Source organism: Micromesistius poutassou (genome assembly GCF_964030765.1).
Source record: "Micromesistius poutassou genome assembly, chromosome: 1".
Taxonomy (NCBI): domain Eukaryota; kingdom Metazoa; phylum Chordata; class Actinopteri; order Gadiformes; family Gadidae; genus Micromesistius; species Micromesistius poutassou.
Genome location: NC_140271.1, coordinates 16,954,274 through 16,975,969, shown reverse-complemented (window position 1 = coordinate 16,975,969; position 21,696 = coordinate 16,954,274). Strand labels below are relative to the sequence as shown.

At 43.0% G+C, this 21,696-nt stretch overlaps 1 protein-coding gene across 2 annotated transcripts in view; it reads left to right on the top strand.

The window, feature by feature from the left end:
- Window positions 1-6,473: 6,473 nt before the first annotated feature.
- The window catches only part of LOC311380671 (trinucleotide repeat-containing gene 6C protein-like), a 103,686-nt gene continuing 88,463 nt past the window's right edge, over window positions 6,474-21,696 (top strand). For both annotated transcript variants that reach the window (XM_084488405.1, XM_084488404.1), the window contains exon 1: window positions 6,474-6,513. The gene's annotated coding sequence lies outside the window, so the exon portion shown is untranslated. The remainder of the gene's footprint in view (window positions 6,514-21,696) is intronic.

Here is a 21,696-nt window from a genome sequence, read left to right as displayed (position 1 = left end):
AAATAGCATATGTGCGGCCACTAGGGGCCGCCAGAGTTCAAAATGCCAATAAATATCACATAACCATGACAATAATTAAGACCTGCTGAATTATTAAGTGGGCAATAATGCTAAAGCTTGAATAATTCATGTGTTTATGATGGCTGGTGTTGGAGGATAGCGATGACAGAAGGATGGACACAAGAGTCCTGAGATAGTACCCCTCTTGGTGTGTGTGTGTGTTTGTAGGGGGATGCTACCCATATGTATAAATGCTGTGTTGTCGGCAAGGTGTTTAATGACTAAGTTCTGTGTGTTTTGCTGAAAAAAAATGTACAGAAAGAATTAGGAAGAGCAGTCGCAAAGGAGGGGGGAGGATGACGACGGGGGGGGGGGGGGGAGGAGGGGGCGCAAGGATAATGACAGGAGTAGGAGGTGAGAGGAGGAGAGAAGGGGGGTAGGAGGAGAAGGGGAGAGGATATGCAATGTGAGTTACATACAGTTTTTTTGTTTTGGAGGAGGAGGAGGAGGAGGGGGCAATGAGCCATAAACTGTACTTATTGGTGGGAATATAAAAATATGAACATTAGCACAATTTAAATAGTGTATATGGAATAGAAGGGCCAATGACAGTTATTGTTAAAATGTAAAATTGCCTTTCTGCATTGGATTGGATTTCAGATGGAGAACTATTCAGAGTGGATATGTTGCTGTTGACTGGGTTATATTGCGGATGAAAGGCACTCGACTAATATTTGTTATAATAGTTTGACACTAGGGATAACATTTTAAGACCAAGCAGAGAAAAATAATTACTCATTGGCTCGAATATGATAGACCTATCTCTAAGTGCACAGGAAAGTGATCTTATATGAAGACTTCCCATGTTGTGGGTATAAATATGGTTTAGCAAATATAAAGAAGACTCCTGGAGGCCAAGTTTGATTGAGTATGGACTGATTAATTATTAGTGTGTGTATGTGTGTGTGTGTGTGTGTGTGTGTGTGTGTGTGTGTGTGTGTGTGTGTGTGTGTGTGTGTGTGTGTGTGTGTGTGTGTGCAGGGCCGCGGGAAGTGGGGGTGCTGCAGCACCCCCTGCAGCGAGAGGGAGAAAAAAAAAGTATTAAAAATATTTTGCACAATTTATAAATTCCTTGAATTCCATGAATATTTTGGGAAATTATTTTGACACACGTAGGCTATTACGTGTATTTTGGATTTTAATTTAATTATTTTGAGGCCTAATCAACACAGGTTCACGGAAGTTAGCCTACGTTGTCAACGTCAGGGAGGCGTAGGTCACAGGGTAAAGGTTTCCCGCTCGTTCCATGTAATGGCCTAGCCCTATCTATAAATCGAATGACACGAATGACACGGAAATATGGCACAAAAACGCATTTCAGATTTTTTTGGAAAACCACCACCAGTGAAGAAGAACACTAGAGCCACAACTACGACAACGGAGAGCAGCCGGAGTGAGGAGACTGTCCGCCCGCCTCTGCCTGCAGTTGAACCAGCAGGCCCAGCCCCAGCACCCCCAACCCAGCCTAGCGTGTTTGGATTAGACGAGCCCTTCCAGCCAACATCCAGTTTCAAATTTCCTGCAAGGCATTGTGGTAAGAAACGTGTTCACGTTCTGTGGCACCGGCTTGGTGGCTCAGTGGCTTCATTATGTGGAAGAGACAGATCATATTTTGTGTTTTGTTTGCCTGAAAGCAGTCAGAAAAAAAGTCATACCTAGAGACAAATTTAAGAAAGACAACCCCTTCGTGAATGCCGGCTTTTCAAATTGGCGTAAAGCCACTGAAAAATTTAACGAGCATGAGAGATCAGAGTTGCACAGCGAGTCAATACAAAAGTTGGCTGCTTTGGATGACGTCCCCATAGATGCTCGCTTATCCAGCGCTCATGCCAGAAAGCAGGCTACTGCTCGACACTGCTTGGAGCTTCTCATCAGGACCATCCGATTCCTTGGCTGCAAGGGAATTGCCTTCAGGGGCGACACAGCACGCGAAGGAATACTATACGACTTGATGCTGGAGCGCACCTATGATCTCCCTGAAGAAAAAAAGTGGATAGAAGGAAGAGACAACTGGATGTCGGACACTATACAAAATGAAATAATTGAAAAGTTTGCTCATGCTATCCAGGGGGAAATTGTTGCCCGCTCATCGCACTGCCGATTTTATGGCCTCACAGCTGACGGTACAACTGACATTAGCACCACTGAGCAGTTCTCCTGCAGTCTGAAATATGTTGACAGCAGCTTGGAGCCTCACACTGTGTTTTTGGGATTTTATAATGCCCCGGACAGCACTGGAGAAACTCTTTTCAGTTGCATCAAGGATATTTTTTTAAAACTAAACATCCCCATTGAACGCATCGCAGGATTTTGTTTTGATGGAGCGGCTAATATGTCAGGGTGTTTTTCAGGCGTGCAAGCTTGGCTTAAAGAGTTAAACCCGCACTCACTTTATGTGCATTGCAGCAACCACGCACTGGATTTGATTCTCCAAGAAGCCGCGCGTGAAGTGAGTCTTGTGGCCGATACTTAGGTGGCCGATAGGGTGTCTCATCTGTGATAAGAGTCATCAAAGCAAAAACAGCTCTACCAATCGTTTTTTGGCTGTGATGAGATGGTGTCAACATCTTAGGCCTTTGCCCGACAAGGTGGCGTATCCGTGACATGGCCATTAAATGCGTCATTGCAGCTTACCCCACTCTCCTGACTACACTGCACGAGCTGAAGGATGACAAGAGTGTCAGGGGGGACAGCAGAGCTAAGATCGGGGGACTCTACAAACAGGCTTTAAAAGGGAGAACATATTTCGGTCTTTTATGCTCCCATGCCCTGTTCGAGCCCTGTGAAGCAGTTGCCACAAGCCTACAGAGTGCCACAGCAAGTGCGCAAGGTGCACTGGAATGCACAGGTGTGCTGAGAGAACAAATAGCCACACTCCGGCATGATGCAGTTGTGGACGAGCTGATCCGCAAGGTTGAAATCTGCGCATCACAAACCTCCCTGAAAATGCCAGACACCACCACCCCTAGAGTGAGCAAAACCCCAGCTCGCCTTCGCCAAACTACAGAGCCAGAGGCAGTGGTGCATGGCGCACAAACAGTGGATTGGCGACGTAGCTTTTTCGAGGCTATTGATTTGATATTGGCCGCGCTGGACAGAAGATTTGATCAGGCCAGTATGAAACTTGCCGCAAAGCGAGAGAGGGCTGTTATCAAAGCAGCAGAGGGAAGGAGCGTCCATTTGGAGGCCCTTCAGCTCCCGGAGGAGCTTGACACAGACCGCCTTGAACTCCAGCTCAAAATGCTTGGACCAAGCATCGCCAAGCAGCTTGCCGCTGTCACAAAAGACAGAGGGTCTAAGTGTGTCACAGTCCAAGATGTAGCATCTTCATGTTTAACAAAGCTCCAACCACAAACAAGAGCCATGTTTTCAGAGACAGAAAAACTGATCTAGTTATGTCTGTGCCTACCCATCTCCGTGGCCTCATCCGAGCACACTTTCTCCGCCTTGCGTCTTTTGAAGACATGGGTACGCAGCACCATGACCCAGAAAAGACTCACACACCTTTCGCTGATGCATGCCCACACTGACATTCTGAACTCCCTGGACATTCGTCCCCTCATGAGAGACATTATCTCCACGACCCCAGAGCACACCTCGACATTTGGACACCTGCTGTAGCCAGGGCACCCGGCCTGCAGCTCTAAGTAAGAGCATGGTGCCGCCGCGCGCTTTCACTTTTACACTTTACTACTTACACTTACACTTTATCTATTCATGCAGTTTAACGTCACACTATGTTTTTGTACTATTTTGTGTGTGTGTTCTTTGCTGTGTTGCTGCTCTTTTTCTGTGTTCGTAATGGATGTGGAGAACTGTTCAATAACGTTCAAATAGTGTGGTGTCCGTAAAAGGATTTTGGAGCTTGTTAATGTTGCCTTTTTTACATGTTAATCCGTGTGTTAGAATAGCATGGTGAGGTGGTTGACGGCATGGGAAACGCTTAAGAGTAAGGACGTGTGTGTGTGTGTGTGTGTGTGTGTGTGTGTGAGAGTGTGTGTGTGTGTGTGTGTGTGTGTGTGTGTGTGTGTGTGTGTGTGTGTGAGAGAGAGAGAGAGAGAGAGAGAGAGAGAGAGAGAGAGAGAGAGAGAGAGAGAGAGAGAGAGAGAGAGAGAGAGAGAGAGAGAGAGAGAGAGAGAGAGAGAGAGAGAGAGAGAGAGAGAGAGAGTTTGTATATGCGGTGTGTGTGTCTCGAGAGAAATGAACACTCCTCATGAATCCATTATTGCATTTCTTTGTTTGACGGAAGTCTTTTGCCAGTCATTTTCCAAACAGCAGACCCTGACAATTATCCCGTAGAAACTCCTGATCAAAACCCCCTTTATTCTGAGTGCCGCCGGGCTCCCTCCCTCCCACCCTGCTTCCATGTGACTTGTCTTCCTCGCACGCGTCGTCTTCATTTGATTCCACCTCTGCATATCGTTCAGTCGCTCTGTTCAATAACGTTCAGTCAGAGATTATTTCCTTGGTGTGCGTAAAAGGATTTTGGAGCTAATAGAGTCGCGTGTGACAAACGTAGATGGGTGCAGTGACTCAGAGTCAGGTTCATGCCAGCTGACCACTATTGCGATCTATTGCTTTGTTATAGCGTTATTGTGAAGTGAACTATTGCAATCTATTGCTTTGTTATAGCCAGGGGCGTTTCTAGGCTTCTGAAACATCCGGGGCTCAGCCCAGAGGGAAAAGGATTTAAAAAAAAGTTGTATTCTCTATTGCGCATGCAAATTTTTTCATCATGCTTTACCTAAATAAACTTATCTTATATAACTTGCTTATCCCCAGACATCTAAAGTTCCATTCAAGTTATTTCAGAGTAAAATGAATACAAGTGAGACAGATTTTACATTTATATATATGGATCTGACTGGGGATATGATAAGTTAATTTACTTGAGGTGGTAAACAGTCTGGTTATGTTTTTAAACTGTTTATTCTCTTTCTAGAAGGACTAGGCTACTTTATTTTGAGATGCCCCTGGAATTCCCATGTTTCGTTCTAGTGTATAGCACATGGGACATCCAACAAATAACTAACTACCATTAGTGACTAGAATAATTTCATCACTTCTAGACAGAATTTAATTAATGCATTCCATGGTTACCAGTAAATATACCAATAAATACCAAATAGTAAAAATACACATTTTCACAAACTTCCCTTTGCCAAAACACAAAAGTGTCTCATTCACAAACACACCAACAGTCAACATTCAGCAAAAGTGAACTATTTAATGACTGTTTAATGAGTTACACAGTCATGTATTCTTTACATGTTTTTCTTCATTCATTTCTTATTAACTGATTAACTGTTAGTTAATCAGTTGGTTTACAAAACGTTTACAGACATTTGAATTACTGACATATAATAAAGACAGTGAAATTTAGAGCTTGTGCTCACTACTAACCTGTTGTAAATACTGAGTCCGACTGCTGAAGTGTACTGACTCACCTGTTGCTCTGTTGCGTGCGGTAAACGAGGGGCGTTCAAGGACCGTCGGAAAGTTGATTTTTTTTTAACCAAAAAATTATCTTCGGGGCTAATTAAATAATATCCGGGGCTTTAGCCCCGAATAAAACAGCCTAGTGACGCCACTGGTTATAGCGTGTATATGACAATAAAGTAGTGAATCTCAATATATTTATTCATTTGTTAAATGTATTTTAAATAGGCCTATAGGTTCATAGTTTTTTTTGTCCAAAAAAACAACAATTTTTTCACAGCACCCCCTGTTCAAAATGACTTCCCGCGGCCCTGTGTGTGTGGTCAATTGCAAAATTGCAGAGCCCTGTGGTAGTAGTAGCCAAGTAAAAAATAACAATGTGTCGCCCTCTGTTGGTGAAAATAATCGAACCTAATCGTGAGGCATACTGACAGGTAAAGCCACAAATGACGTGCCGTGATGTGCAAAACGTTCTCTCTCTCTCACTCACTCACTCACTCACTCACTCACTCACTCACTCACTCACTCTCTCTCTCTCTCTCTCTCTCTCTCTCTCTCTCTCTCTCTCTCTCTCTCTCTCTCTCTCTCTCTCTCTCTCTCTCTCTCTCTCTCTCTCTCTCTCTCTCTCTCTCTCTCTCTCTCTCACTCACTCACTCACTCACTCACTCACTCACTCACTCACTCACTCACTCACTCACTCACACACACACACACACACACACACACACACACACACACACACACACACACACACACACACACACCAACGCAGTTAACAGATCAATCACTGCCAGGTGAGGAATTAAATAAAATGCCAGGTGAGAGAAAGATGGAAGAGCTCAGTTGTTGTCATAGTAACGGCGAGGCGGAGCGTAAGAGGAGGGGGACTAGTGTGTTTGTTGTTGATGGTCACGTGGCCCGCAGCGGCGACGCGAGCTCCTTCCTCCCCGACCAGTTACTACAAAATGGCTGCAGAGGCATCAGCGTCGACAACGACCCAGTGAACACTTCATGGTAGGGAACACCAATGGACACCCTACACATCTGGACGAGCTTGCATTAACTTGTTTTCGCATCCTCGGGTATAGCTAATGTTACAGTTTAACTTTTAAATGAGATTGTAAAACATCTAAAGCAGGCCAGTGGCAGTAGTGAAACATGTTGTGCCGTTCGGTCAGCCTGACGTTAATCCCTCTGACGTCGGTGTTATTGCATTGCCCAGGGTTTTTATTATCGGCAGTCGGCGAAGATTTAAAATATTGTCGTTCAAATCTGCATGCACAGTCTTTAACTTGCATACATGATGTACCTCAAATAAATTATATCCCCCAAATGCTAATTCCTTCAGCTAACAGGGGTTCTTATGAAAAAATACAAACCCTCACTGCCAATTCTTGTTCTGGTATTTTGAATAGGTAGGTTCCTTATTTTGTATCGATAGCACTGATACACGTTGCATTTGATTCGATTGCACTAAAAAAGCATTTTGCACATGCATCAAATGTATTGAGCATTATGTTGGACAAAATGTTCGATACCCAGCTTCAGCTGAGGCCACCTTTCAACTAATGCTTGCTTTTAGTGTTCTGTCAAGTTTGCCGAAATTGTTTTAATGAGGATTGTGTTAATTCCTTATGACTTTTTGTGTACAGTGCATTGTACAATGAAATGTCTTTGAGTAACCATATCCCCGCAGGTTGTTAGGTTTGTAGGGAATTGTTTTTTAAGCTTGATTTTAAGTTTTTTTTTTTTTTAGCTTGATGTTAAATGTATATGCTTAACTATATTTTATTTTATTTTTTAAATCGTAAACTGTCAAACTGCTGTAGCCGAAGGAACCGTAAATTGATGCATCAATGATGAATTATTGTTAAGCTGCTTCACTGCAGGCGAATGCCATTCTTTCCCCGTTATAACCTCACGTACACACTTCTGCACATATGGTCCACGCATCCCTTCGATAATGCGTGATGCATTGCTCACTTGTTGACATCGCTAATTAATTTGTGTCCCAGATAGGCAGGGCAGAGAGGTGTTGTTGGTGTTTTTTCGGGGATGTGGTCAGTGGGCCCTGTCATTGCCCACACCGGTGAAAGGTTCAGTGTATTCAAAGGGAGGCGCCAAGGGGGTATGATAACAAAAAGAGGCCACATCGTGTGCTTATTGCTGTACAACATATAACCTTGCTCTCAGTTTGGACTCTTTTGGTCAGCCCTTTTTTTCCCCATGGGGCTGCAGTGCAGGAGCAAGGAGCTGGTGATCAGAAGCTTAGCAGCAGTTAAGTGGTGTTGACATAGGCTACGGCTCAGTGAATGGCTGTCTTTAGACACACTTTATGGGATCATCATCCTTGAAGGCAAAAGCTTATTGGTCTTCTCTTCCTCTTTGGGTTGGTTAATTCCATAACAAATTCTCTGATAAAGAATTATTAAACCCATTTTTGTTACGTTCTAACTCTGGGCATCGATTTTAAGTAGGAACAGGTAGCTGGTGAAAAATACATCTCACGACTCACATATAAAATGTAGAAATCAAAAGAGTCAGGAGCTCAGATAATGTATAGAATGTTGACATCTTGCATCAATTTGCAGTGCTACAAGAACGCAAAATCTTTTTTTTGTGTCAATATTGTAATTGGAAATACCACCTGTCTCACATTTCAAAGATTGAGATATTGTGCTCTACAGAGCCACCATTAGGACACGCTACCGTTTACAGTATGATGCTGCTTTGGTTTGGACTGCTGTCGTTTTGTTTTCTTCTTAGAGGGTTGTGTTGAAAGAGTCCTAAGGGGTATTCCATCAACCAAGCTAAGTGTAAAGCCGGGCTTATTTCGCTTAGCCTGGTTTCTTTCAGCTAGAGTTGCGTTCCATTAACCTGACAAGGGATCGCCGCTAAGTAACCATGGCAACTCATCGACCAAACTAACCTGGTCGGTAGCAGGTTAACTGTCAGGCTAACTTGAGCGATGTTTCAGAGAAATCCATCTGTCAGCAACAATTGTACCATCAGAAGGTTCCACCAAGCCTAGTCCTCACAATTTTGTCATAAATGTACATATATGAAATACAAACAGCGTATATTTTTTCTAAGATTAAATTATGCAATGAAATAATTCAATGAATTGCTATCTGTTGTTACTGTGGCTATTTTTTCAACACATTTTTATACAAATCTATGTATTATAGTGTATTCAGGAATCAGCAGTTGGGTGAATGGTCTTGCCCTGTGATACGCATGACCCGAGTTCGTGTCCAGTGTATTTCATAGAATTCTTGACGTTGGCTTCATTTTGTAATTCCCTTTATGAATTTGATTAATTCCCTAATTAAGAATATTCAAAGAAATGGAAAATAAATAGCATGAAAAGTTCTTTGATTTCTCTAGTAATGCTTCCTATATTACTAATTGCGTGGGGATTGAACCCCGGACTACCGGGTGTAAGTCCGACACGTTAACTCGAGACTATCTCCCTGCTTACTCAATATTCAATTAAAATGTTACGCTTAATACTACTTATGCATTCAACAGAGCGCCGATTTTTGTGCCACGTGGATTATGCTCGCTCACGAGATGTAACCAGCACAGAACCGTGAATGTCGAATCATGGATCAAATGTCCGAAAAGGACCAAGCGGGATATTTTCGGGTGGCGAACAGAAGCTGCTTGTGGAGGTCTATGAGGATTACAAGCATATAATAACTCAAAAAGGGAACACCATAACCATTAATAAAATCAGGGAGGCCGCCTGCCAAAAAAATCGCCGATCTGTTGAATGCATAAGTAGTATTAAGCGTAACATATTTTAATTGAATATTGACCATGGTTTTGTAATCAGGGAGATAGTCTCGAGGTAACGTGTCGGACTTGCACGCAGTCGTCCGGGGTTCAATCCCCACGCAATTAGTAATTTAGGAAGGATTACTGGAGAAATCAAAACACTTTTCATGCCATTTATTTTCCATTTCTTTGAATATTCTAAATTGACTAACCGTAGTATTTATCTCAACAGAAGTGGTCTCCGCTACCTGCCTATCAGTAACATTAATTTTAACATTAACTTTACCATGGGTTTTTGAAAGTTATATTTGGGTTCTGGGGAAGTTGTAAGACATATTTATTATATAAAAAGCCAATTGTTAGGCCTACTTTCTCTGACCTAAAGGGAATTACAAAAAATAAGCCAGCGCCAATAATTCTATGACATTCTCGGGACACAAACTCTGGTCGCCCGCACCACAGTGCCAGCAACTCACCCAACTGCTGGTTCCCGATTACGGTAGAATACATAGATTTGTATAATAATGTGTTGAGAAAATATCCACGATAACAATAGATGGCAATTCATTTAATTATTTAATTTGCATCATTAATCTTAGACCCTTAGGGAAAATATAGGCTGTTTGTACTTAATATATGTAAATGTATGACAAAATCATGAGGACTAGGCATGGCGGAACCTTCTGATGGTACACTTGTTGCCTTCTTGTTGACTTCTCTGAAACGCCTCATCAAGTAAGCCAGACAATTAACCTGCTACCGACCAGGTACCGACCAGGTACCGACCAGGTACCGACCAGGTACCGACCAGGTACCGACTCTAGAGCTGAAGGTAGCGAGGCTTGGAGAAATAAGCCCGGCTTTGCCTTTAGCTTGGTTGAAGGAATACCCCTCAGGTCCCCATGTGTGCCACACTCACTCTCTTCACATCCCCCAATCAGATATCTGGGTTACTCTTGAGTACAGAAACTATGATTAAGGGATTATAAATCTCAGTTCCTCCCTACTGCCACTAAAGTAGCTTAGCCGGTGCTTAGTGAAGTAGCTAAACCAGTGCCTTCTGATGTAGCTTAGCCTGCGCCTTCCCCTACGTCTCCTGATGTAGCTTAGCATATGTCTACTGATTTAGCTTCACACTCACCTACTAATGTAGGTGAGTGCAGGCACCTACATCGCCTGTACCAACCGATGTAGCTCTGCCTATGCCTACTGAATAGACAGCTTAGAGTACATCTATTGCTGCAGCTTAATCTTAGCCTGTGGCTTACATGGAAGCTTAGCATGCAGGGACTTTGTTATATTTATGCAAAAATAAATTGTTCTTCTGCAATGAATACACAGCTAGTTCTTTATCTAGTGAGACAATGCATGCTATTTTATGGGACAGACGGAAAGAATACTTCATTAACTTGATTGACTTAAGGTAAACGTAACTTAAAGAAGCTATGGCTATAAGGCTATACAATTGTTACTAAGCATGATCCCCATACTTGGAAAAAGCAGTTTTGGCTCAATCCCTACTTGAGTTGTAGCTCAACGCCGTCAGCCTCCCTGTGCCCCACCAGCCAGCCGTTACTGTACAGTCACTGTACCGCTAGCCTCTCCAGTAGCAGTTCAGGCTGTTGTTTGATAACAAGCAGCCCAATATGAGCGTGGCTCACTGGCGAGTGATGAGCCAAAGGATTTTAATATGTAGTTATGCATTTACTGTTTAACCAGAATGTTTGATTCTGTCTATCCTCCCCAGCCCCCTAGCTGTGTCATTGTCTGACAGTGGCTTGCATGAATCAGAGTCTCCCTCATCTCTCTCCCCCTCCCTGATCCACCATGACACCACCCACCGTCACTGCCACTCTCTCCGATGCCTTTCAGTAGAGTAGCAACTTGCTATTTTTAGCATGGCAACTGCCCTGGCAGTGTTCAAGCCCAGCCTCTTGGCAAAAGAGAATAAATATTTATGATGGGAATCAGTGGACCTGGCTACGGTGGCCTCGGCATGGAGAAGGACATTCCAAGCAGCTAATGCGAGGTCCATTAGGACAACTCGTCCTTCATATTGAGGAGAAAAACTGCTGTTTCATGGACCAATGGTGTGGAGTTGGATTCATCCCATGTTGAGATCTGTTTTATTACTTACTATTCACTTTATTGTCATTTAGTAGGGCTTAAATTTCAGAGCGGTATTAAGCATATTTTTTTCAAATCCCGCAACTTCACTTCTTTGTCTGATAAATTTATAAGAAAGCGACAGTGTGATTTCGGGTCTAGTACTGACTTCACTTGACGCACCATCTTCCGATTTCGGTGGTGCATGTCCTTTGTACAATCTTTGATCTGGCGACAAACACGCACGTGCAGTCACACACAGAACCCATTTGCGCTTGCTCCCTCTCACTTTCTCCCTCTCAAAAGTTGTACACGACCCATGTGCTGTTCTTGGCAATTATTTCCATCGCTATGAGCTTTCAGTAGGCTAATGCAAAAATGGACCACTGGCTTAAACGTACCTCTACAATTTCAATGCGGGATTGCGGGTATTGCACAATCCCGGTAGGTACACATTCATGGTACATCAGGATAAAGATGTACCATGAAGATGTGACTAAGAGAGGAGAGGGAGAAACTAATAGGACTGTATATAGTTAAGAAAATAAGTCAGCAACTACTGTTTCCATAGTACATGTAAAAGGATTAAAAGTTAATAAATTCATTGAAAACAAAGTCTTCATTTTTCAACTGAGCAAAGATAAAGCAGAAGACAGAGTACAGTACACGACAATTAAAATAATAGCACATAGGACATTTGTAAAGGAATTTAATGGGCCAAATTTAATTAAGCTTGCGAGTATCCCCCCACAAACTTAAAAAATCCGCCCTATGTGGAGCTCTTAAGGGGGGAATTCCCCCCCATTTAGAAAAATGAAATTTAAGCCCTGTTTAGTAGCAACTTTTATCCAAAGCAACCTGATTCTTAGATGCATGCAAGTAATGAGTAGGGGTTTTGCATCTTAACAGGTAGACTATGGACATTGGTGTTCAAACCACAAACCATTCGGCTGGAAGTCAAACACCCTAAGCCCCAAACCAGGCCTATTCAACTAGTGGCCCGTGGGCCGACTATGGCCCTTCTCAAAAAAAAAAAAAAAAATCTATATATATTTTATTTTTACATTTTCTTTTTGGTTTGCATTCGTTTTTGACCCTTTTGACACGATAGTTGGACACAGGAGAACCCTTTCTTTTTGCCTGATTATCCTTTGAGGGGAGTGTTGAGTGTTTCTAAGTTAAGTTTAAGATCTTCCGAAAAAAAGAGTTAATTAGGGACCGAGCAGGAACCTGCAAGGTCTCTATTGTTTTTGCTATGTTTATTATTATTAGGGACCGAGCAGGAACTGCAAGGTCTCTATTGTTTTTGCTATGTTTATTATTATTATTAGGGACCGAGCAGGAACCTGCAAGGTCCCTATTGTAATTGGTCCGCTTATTATTAGGGACCGAGCCGAAACCGGCAAGGTCCCTATTGTTATTGGGTCGTTTCTTCTTCTTCTTCTTTTCCTTTACTTTCGACTGCATTTTCCCCCCCCTGAACATATACGAAAACTCATTTTTATTTGGCACGTTTGGTGGGACTGCTGTAACTTAGATATTCTAGCCGTCTAATTCAGATTGGCCCCAAGGTGGCGCTATACCAACTATGACAAAATTTAAACCTTTACACAAGCATATCGTCACCAGTTTGACCTACACTCATGAAACTTTATGAAACAAATCCTCATGATGAACAAATTTGCAGATAGTAAGCACAGATACTTAGCACTTCCGGTAGCCAGATTTCCCGCCATTTTGCATTTAGTTAAAAACAGTAAATTGCCTAAGGATCCCAGTTTTTTTTGAATTTGACAAAAATCCTTTGGCACATATCATCTATGGCCCATTATCTTCAATCTGACATAAGGATTAGTCTGTACAATAAAGTTGAAAGTACCCATGAGTAGGGCTGCACGATTATTGCCAAAATGATTATCACGATTATTTTGATCAATATTGATATCACGATTACGGGGGGTGCGATTACGGCCCGGCGGAGTTGTTGAGGGGGGGGGGGGGGGGTGGTATTATCTGCCCGCTTCGCCCGTGCCTAAATCCGCCACTGCATACGGTGTTGCGCTGTACATGCTCGCTTTTATTGAGAATGAGGAGTCACGTGATTTTTGGGGAGGGGAGGGGTTTGAGCCCGTCCACCATGATGTCATCCACGGCTATTTTTGAAAGTTGCCGGTTCGCAGCCGTGTCTCAGAACACTTGTACAGCCATTCAGTTTATGTTTATGATCTTTATTCATTAATTGCGCCGCGGCCGAACTGACGTGGATATTCTCTGATATTATGTAAGCATAAGCACCGCGGAAACAACTGCTGTGAAAAGACGCTGATCCATTTTTTTTTTGTCCATTTAGGGAACCTGACAAACTGTAACCCACTGTTCTTATGATTTTCTCGACGATCGTGTGAGGCATTGGAGTAGTTTTTAATGCAGCAGTTATTTCCAGGCATTGTTAAAACAGTACAGAATTGCAACAACCTCCTCTGCTAGCAGCTACCGTGTCAACAATAACGCAAAGCTCAGCTGCACTCGGAGGGGCGTACCTTCCAACATGGCGGGAAGGGGGGGGGGGCTCTGTGCCATGACGACAACTCCTCATTCTCATATTGAGAATGGGCGGGGCTCGTTTATTTATTTTTTATTTTTTTTGCGGATGCATTATTTAAAAAAAAATGTGGGTGGGGAGCACGCATTTGAAATATCGTGAGAACACTACTGCCGCTTTTCCACCGACAGTATCAGCTCGACTCGGTTCCAGGCGCGTTTCCATCTAAAAAAAGTACCTCTTCAATGTGGGCGGGGGGTAGAAAAGAACCTCTCCACCATGGGCGGGTCGTCATCAGGTTTTAATCACGGGAGACGCGATTCCTGGGAAATCTGAATCTGATCAAGACTATTTCCTGATTCCCGGGAAAGGTTATGATGGGAAATAAAATAAAATAAAAAGCGCAATGACTGCGCGTCTATTGTTGTCATACGGTAACGTTGATGGAGGCGAAAGGAACGACACTAAAACGAAACAGAGAAACGCTGATCCTCCGGAGCCGGTCCATGGACTCTAGCCACGCCGGACACACACAACCACACGCAGCCCGAGTCGAGTCGAGCTGGTACTGGCGGTGTAAAAGTGGCATACGTGTCATCGTGTGAAGCCAATATCGTCATCTTGATAAAAATTTGATATATTGTGCAGCCCTACCCATGAGCCATTGAGTTCTAAAAGGGGTGTGGTTTTCACCCCGAAAACAGTAAATTGCACATATCTACATGAATTGGACTGATTTGATGTTGGACCCCTCTACTAAAGTTGTTCAGAATCAAATTCTGAACAAGATAAAGTCAACCTTTTTTTAAATGGGGCGTGCCATAGAAATGGGCGTGGCCTGTTACTAAAATAGCCACAGTTCATAGACGCAATGTTTGATTTGAGTGGGACCGACTCAGTGGCCGTTGGGGACCAAAGTTCTAACTGCTCAAGTAAAATTAAGTTGATTGGCTAAACAAAATGGCCGCCAGAGGAGGGTCAATCACTCTGCGGAGACCTTAATAGTTATGAATATGAAATTCACAGGACACATGTAGACTGGTGCCTCTAGCTCACATACCAAAAATTGTGTTTGTCATGTTTGTAGCGCCCCCTACAAGTTCTTTAAAAAGCAGCCCCTGCGCCACGTTTCACCAATATGTATGAAACTCGGTATGCACGTACAACGTGCCAATACCTACAGAAAAGCCTATTGGACCCATGCCCCGAATCCCACCGGAAGTCGGCTATTTGCATTTTTTCATTTTCACTCTCGGCAGCAATTTTCACTTTTTCGCCTTGTATTTGAACGAACTCCTCCTAGGGAATTTATCGGATCTGCTTAAAAATTGGTCAGTACAGGCAAAAAATTGTGCTCAACCAACACCGTGTTATTTGTAACTCGCTTTTTAGGGACCTATTGTAATTGGTCTGTTTATTGGGGACCGAGCCAAAACTGGCAAGGTCCCTATTGTAATTGGTCCGTTTATTTAGGGACCGAGCAGAACCTGCAAGGTCCCTATTGCAATTGGTCCGCTTTTTCTTATTTTTAGTCGACTTCGACTGCATTTTCCCCCCCCTGAACATATGCCGAAAACTCATTTTTATTTGGCACATTTGTGGGGATTGCTGTAACTTAGATGTTCTAGCCATCAAATTCTGATTGGCCCCAAGGTGGCGCTATACCAACTGTCCAAAAATTCTAACGGAAACAAGCAGCACGCGCCACCGGTTTGACCTACACTCATGAAACTTTGCACACACATGCAAATCGTCATGATGAACAAATTTGCCTTAAAAACCTAGAACTTCTGGTAGCCAGATTTTCTGCCATTTTGAATTTAGTCAAAAACAGTAAATTTACTAAGGATCCCAGTTTTTTTCGACTTTGACAAAAATCCTTTCGCACATATCATCTATGGCCTATTATCCTCAATGTGACTGATTAGTCTGTACAATGAAGTTTAAAGCACCCATGAGCCTTTGAGTTCTAAAATGGGTGTGGTTAAAAATGCCAAAAAAGTTAATTGCTCATATCAACATCAAGTTGGACTCCTATGATGTTGACCCAGATACAAAAGTTGTTCAGAATCAAATTCTGAACAAGATAAAGTCAACATTTTTTCAAATGGGGCGTGGCCTGTCACTAAAATCGCCACAGTTCATAGACGCAATGTTTGATTTGAGCGGGACTGACTTATGCCGCTTTTCCACCGCCAGTACCAACTCGACTCGACTCGACTCGCCTCGACTCAACTCGGTTTGGTTGCGTTTCCATCTAAAAAAGTACCTCTTCAATGTGGGCGGGTCGTAGAAAAGAACCTCTCCACCATGGGCGGGTCGTCATTAGGTTTTAATCACGGGAGACGCGATTCCCGGGAAATCTGAATCTGATCAAGACTATTTCCTGATTCCCGGGAAAGGTTATGATGGGAAATAAAATAAAATAAAATAAAAAGCGCAATGACTGCGCGTCTATTGTTGTCATACGGTAACGTTGATAGAGGCGAAACTCGAGCCCTATAGGAAAGGAACGACACTGAAACGAAACAGCGAAACGCCGGTCCGTGGACTCCAGCCACGCCGGACACACACAACCACGCCCGACACACATAACGACGCGCAGCCTAACTAGCCCCGGGAAAGGAGCGACACACACGGCGAAACGCTGATCAGTGTCCCCCTCGGGAGCGGGTTCGTGGACTCCAACCACGCCGGACACAACTTAACTTGAGTGAATATTCCCATTTACAGCCGCTGGCCAATCAGTTACCAGCAGCCTGTTTACGTCACACAAAAGTACCTACTCCGCTGGCATGGAACCTCGACGGAGGTAGTACTAAAAAAAAGTACCCGGTACTAGGTACCAGGTACTTTTTTTGCCAATGGAAACGCAAATAAGGCGTGGCGAGTCGAGTCGAGTCGAGTCGAGTCGAGTAGGTACTGGCGGTGGAAAAGCGGCATTAGTGGCCGTTGGAGACCAAAGTTCTAACTGCTCAAGTAAAATTAAAACTGCGCGCAGTGATGAACGGGACCTCGCACCGGCTTGCGGCCACGTCACGTGCCGTTGTAACATGTACGCACGTGGCAGTGCACATGTTACGACGGCAAGTGATGCGGCCGCAAGCCGGTGCGAGGTCCCGTTCATCACTGCGCACAGTTTTAATTTAAATTTTTTGCGAATTCATGTAATCTGTAGAAGCAGATGAGATAAATTCCCTAGGAGGAGTTTGTTGAAATACAAGGCGAAAAAGTGAAAAATTCCATTCGAAATGACCAACTTTGACGGCACGCCACGGACACGCCCTTCAACGTACAGTCACAAATAACACGGCGTTGGTTGAGCACAATTTTTTTACTGTACTGACCAATTGTGAAGCAGATCCGATAAATTCCCTAGGAGGAGTTCGTTGAAATACAAGGCTAAAATTTGAAAATGGCCGCCGAGAGTGAAAATGAAAAATGAAAATAGCCGATTTCCGGTGGGTTTTGGGGCATGGGTCCAAGAGGCTTTTCTGTAGGTATTGGCATGTTATACGTGCCTACCGAGTTTCATACATATTGGTGAAACGTGGCGCAGGGGCTGCTTTTTAAAGTTCCTGTAGGGGGCGCTACAAACGCGACAAACACGATGTTGGGTTCATCTTGTTCAGAATTTGATTCCGAACAACTTTTGTAATGGAGTCGAGATCATAGGAGTCCAACTTGATGTTGATATGAGCAATTGACGATTTTTAGCCTCTGGCGGCCATGTTGTTTTGTCGATCAACTTAATTTTACTTGAGGAGTTGGAACTTTGGACCCCAATAGCCACTGTGTCGTTCCCGCTCAAATCAAACATTGCGTCTATGAACTGTGCCGATTTTAGTGACAGGCCACGCCCATTTCGATGCCACGCCCCATTTAAAAAAATGTTGTTGATCTTGTTCAGAATTTGATCATGAACAACTTTTGTATTGGGGTCAACATCATAGGAGTCCAACTTGATGTCGATATGAGCAATTTACTATTTTTGCGGTTTAAACCACGCCCGTTTTAGAACTCAATGGTGCTTTAAACTTTATTGTACAGACTAATCCTTATGTCAGATTGAAGATAATGGGGAATTTACTGTTTTTAACTAAATTCAAAATGGCGGAAAACATGGCTACCGGAAGTCATAGGTTCAAGAGGCTTATTTGTTCATCATGAGGATTTGCATGTGTGTGCAAAGTTTCATGAGTGTAGGTCAAACCGGTGGCGAGATATGCTTGTGCAAAGTTTGCACTTCTGAATGGTTGGTATAGCGCCACCTTGGGGCCAATGTGAATTTGATGCATAGAATATCAAATTTTTCACCAGTCCCCACAAATGTGCCAAATAAAAATGAGTTTTCGTATATGTTCAGGGGGGGAAAAATGCAGTCGAAGTTCTGAAAAATAATAAGAAGAAACGGACCAATTACAATACGGACCTTGCCGGTTTCGGCTCGGTCCCTAAAAAGCAAATACAAGACCACGGAATGCAAAATGGCCAACTTTGACGGCACGCCACGGACACGCCCTTCAACGTACAGTCAAATGTTATAAGGAGTTGGTTGAGCACCATTTTTTGACTGTACTGACCAATTTAGAAGCAGATCCGAGAAATTCCCTAGGAGGAGTTCGTTGAAATACAAGGCGAAAAAGTGGGTACATATTGGTGAAACGTGGCGCAGGGGCTGCCTTTTAAAGTTCCTGTAGGGGGCGCTACAAACACAATGTCAAGATTATAGGAGTCCAACTTGATGTTGATATGGCTATTCGCAGTATTTTGACGATTTGTAGCCTCTGGCGGCCATGTTGATTTATCAATCAACTTAATTTCACTTGAGGAGTTGGAACTTTGGACCCCAATAGGCACTGTGTCGGTTTTGTAGTGGAGTCAAGATCATAGGAGTCCAACTTGATGTTGATATGAGCAATTGACGATTTTTAGCAACTGGCGGCCATGTTGTTTTGTCAATCAACTTTTTTTTTTTACTTGGAGTTGGAACTTTGGGCCCCAATAGCCACTGTGTCGGTCCCGCTGAAATCAAACATTGCGTCTATGAACTGTGGCAAATTTAGTGACAGGCCATGCCCATTTCGATGCCATGCCCTATTTGAAAAAATGTCGGGTTTGTCTTGTTCAGAATTTGATTATGAACAATTTTTGTATTGGGGTCAACATCATAGGCATCCAACTTGATGTTGATATGAGCAATTAACTATTTTTGCGTTTTAAACCACGCCCGTTTTAGAACTCAATGGCTCATGGGTGCTCTAAACTTTGTTGTACAGACTAATCTTTATGTCAGATTGAGGATAATGGGCCATAGATGATATGTGCCAAAGGATTTTTGTCAAAGTCAAAAAACCTGGGATCGTTAGGCAATTTACTGTTTTTAACTAAATTCAAAATGGCGGAAAATCTTGCAACCCGGAAGTTTTCAGTTCAAGAGGCTTATTTGTTCATCATGAGGATTTGCATGTGTGAGCAAAGTTTAATGAGTGTAGGTCAAATCGGTTATGAGATATGCTTGTGCAAAGTTTGCATTTTTGGACAGTTGGTATAGCGCCACCTTTGGGCCAATCAGTGTAATATTTGCTGTCTGCTAATTTTGGGTCAACCTCTACGCGTCTAGTAAGTTTCATAAAAAGTGTGCGATCGGTGTAGGCTATGCAAGTCAAATGCGGCGGAATAAAAATAATAAAAACATTGAGAATTACAATAAGTTGCCTTCGCACACTTTGTGCTTGGCACCTAATAACACTAACGATTACAATAGGTTGCCTCGCACTTCGTGCTTGGCACCTAATAAAAACATTGAGAATTACAATAAGTTGCCTTCGCACACTTTGTGCTTGGCACCTAATGTGCTTTGGCACCAAAAACAATCGGGACCTTGCCGGTTTCGGCTCTGTCAATAATAATAATAATAATAATAATAATAATAATAATAATAATAATAATAATAATAATAATTAAAACTGCGCGCAGTGATGAACGGGACCTCGTAACATGTGCGCTTTTTAAAAACTGCGCGCAGTGATGAACGGGACCTCGTAACATGTGCGCTTTTTTAAAACTGCGCGCAGTGATGAACGGGACCTCGTAACATGTGCGCTTTTTTAAAACTGCGCGCAGTGATGAACGGGACCTCGTAACATGTGCGCTTTTTTAAAACTGCGCGCAGTGATGAACGGGACCTCGTAACATGTGCGCTTTTTTAAAACTGCGCGCAGTGATGAACGGGACCTCGTAACATGTGCGCTTTTTTAAAACTGCGCGCAGTGATGAACGGGACCTCGTAACATGTGCGCTTTTTTAAAACTGAGCGCAGTGATGAACGGGACCTCGTAACATGTGCGCTTTTTTAAAACTGCGCGCAGTGATGAGCGGGACCTCGTAACATGTGCGCTTTTTTAAAACTGCGCGCAGTGATGAACGGGACCTCGTAACGTGCGCTTTTTTAAAACTGCGCGCAGTGATGAACGGGACCTCGTAACATGTGCGCTGCCACGAGGTCCCGTTCATCACTGCGCGCAGTTTTTAAAAAGCGCACCAAGTTCCTTTAGGTCGGGCCGGAGTTCCGACGTGGGTAAGGACCAAGTGCCTTTAGGTCGGGCCGGAGTCCCGAAAATTGCATGATGTGGGTATCAGAGACTATTGATCTTAAATACATTGCACTTTCTTTCTTTTTTTTAACTTGGCCTTTATTTTCTATCTATTTTACTTTTTTACTTATCTATTATTTTCATTTATTGTATGACAATGTTTATATGTGAAGTACTTTGAGTCTGCCTTGTGTATGAAAAGTGCTATATAAATAAAGTTGCCTTGCCTAAGGTCCCGGTAGGTGATAGATATTTTCTCAGAGGAGGAGGAGGGGGGGAGGAGGGTATGGAAAGTGCATTCAATTAATTTCAGAGACACCAGAGACAGAACCAGTGATAGATGTCATTCAGACCAGTAGAACATATCAGGTCAAGTGTGTGGCCCCGAGTGTGAGTTGGAAAGTCAACATGCTGCACCAGGTTGAAACATTCCAGAACAGAGATGAACTCAGGTGTCAACATGGATGTTAAAATCGCCAACCATAAGACGGACAGAAAATGTGTAGATGGTTTAGGTGGGCGATATACTAGCAACAGCATTATGGAAGGGGATGAAGCAATCTTTAGAGCAATATATTTAGGCCGACAACAAATTTTGCTGGCTGATAAATTGTCCCAGAAATGATTGCGATGAGTGATAATATTGCTGTTTTTGAGACCATTTTCAACTAATATAATGATAATGGCATAATAACTAAGTACAGCCTTTCAAAGATCAATAAACTGTTATTTTGAAATAATATTTAACACTGGAACTGGAAGACATTTTAAATATCCAAAACAAATAAACAAAGCAACCAAAAACAATGAATAGAATTGAAATAAAAACTACATGAAGCGAAGGACAAAGTCTGAGTGCGCACCATTTGCACTGTCCTGTTTATACTTTGTCAACTAAACGCCCCAGTGATTGTGGACTGTCGAGAAGACGTCCCATGATCTGTTGTATTTTTTTCGCAGCTTGGAAAACTTCATCGGATGATTATGCTCAGGTGCAGATGCATGTTTGTTGTATTGGCGCGTTTAGTTGCTACCGTTTTACAACAAATGCGACATACCGGCTCTTACAGGTTACGTGGTTCACCGCGGTCTTTCAGTTTGAACCCGACGTGCTCCCACATGGCAGCTGTCGCGTTTGGCTTTGAAACCATTTCCATCTTTGTTTTTTATTCC